This window comes from Xenopus laevis, chromosome 3L (genome assembly GCF_017654675.1).
Source record: "Xenopus laevis strain J_2021 chromosome 3L, Xenopus_laevis_v10.1, whole genome shotgun sequence".
Classification (NCBI taxonomy): domain Eukaryota; kingdom Metazoa; phylum Chordata; class Amphibia; order Anura; family Pipidae; genus Xenopus; species Xenopus laevis.
The window spans coordinates 143,318,878-143,320,427 of NC_054375.1; positions in this window are offsets into that span (position 1 = coordinate 143,318,878).

Below are 1,550 nucleotides of genomic sequence, written 5' to 3' on the forward strand. Positions count from 1 at the left end.
TGTTATAAATGGAGAACTAATGAAGTATGATGGCTGGGTAGTGATAACCGTAAACATGCCAGGAAACAAAAACACTGATTATGCAATAAGTGTTCCCTTTTAAGTGAGTCACCGCCCAATGGAAAGACCCTTGTTTGGGTTCATCATCATTGAAGAACTAATTCAAGGGCACCAGAAAGAGTATTACTTACCATTATTAGTCTTCTATGTGGTACTATCTCAGTCCCAAGTGATAAAGCCAAGAACATAGTAAACCTGAATCAAGTCAGAGAAGAACTGGCCAAAAAGAACTAGTAAATCTGGGAAACTGACTTGGCTGAGGTGCAGAATTCCTCAAATTTTTGAAGTACCTGCACCAGTGGTTCTGTTTGAGCCAGAGGAACATAGTTTTACTCTAGAAGAATTGGACACAGGGGAAGGCCTTCTAGAAGTCCAGAACAACAAAATCATCTATGTGGTAGTACCTCTAGACAATTATACAATGCATGATGTAACCCTCTCATGCAGAGCAGTTATTGGCAGCATTCAGCATATCCATAAGATTGTACACTGTAGAGACAGACCAAACCATCAGAAATCAGAACTGGAATTAAGCAACAATACCTCTTCTGTGTCCCAAGATCAGTTATCATTACATTGACATCCACCAGTTGACCTTAGTCATCTCAGTGAAAAATAGCAAGAGACTGTTAAATGCATGTTATATGAGGAAACCAGCAGCTTTTGCAAGAAATGATGAGGATATAGGCTGCATACCAAGTTTGCAAATGTTACTGAACCTTAAAGATGACCCACCAGTACAAAAAGCCTACACATCAATACCAAAAACCTTTGTTTAGGGACCTCTTGGCAAAGGCATGGATAGTCAAAGTCAAAGTCACAATTTGCTGCTCCTGTTGTTTGCATTTGAAAGAAGGATGACTCACTCCAGACATATATAGATTATTGCCTGTTGAACCAAAATGTCATTCCTGATCGCTGTCCACTGCCCAGGATTCAGGTCTTGATAGACACTTTAGGTGTCAATAACTGGTTTAGCATTAAATATCAAGGGAAGGCTTAACAGCAATGTTTCACGGCTGAGGGGTTCAGACACCTTACTGTTTTCTTTACTCCTTGGGGCTTGGATCAGTGAGTACAAATTCTCTTTGGCCTCTCCAATGCCCCTGCTGCTTTCCAGAGAAGTATGGCAGCCATGCTTGACTCTTTGAGAGATGAGTGTGGCATCCCATACATAGATGATGTCCTCTGTTATGCAAAATTCTCTGAGGAGCAAAGTTCTGAAAGCACTCCAAAAACATGGCGTGAAGTTACGGCCACAAAATTGTGAACTGTTTTTCCATCAAGTGAGGTATTTAGGCTGACTAGTATCAGCGGGAGTAAAAAATACTGTAGACACAAATGACACTGAGGCTGTGAAAGCCCTGGGGTTTCTTAGGTATTATCCCAGCTATGTTCAAGACTTCTCACGTATTGCTAAACCAATTTATGAGCTTTTGCAAATTAAGAAAAAGCCAGCATTAAACCAATCCCAGTGTTTGAAAGCTAGA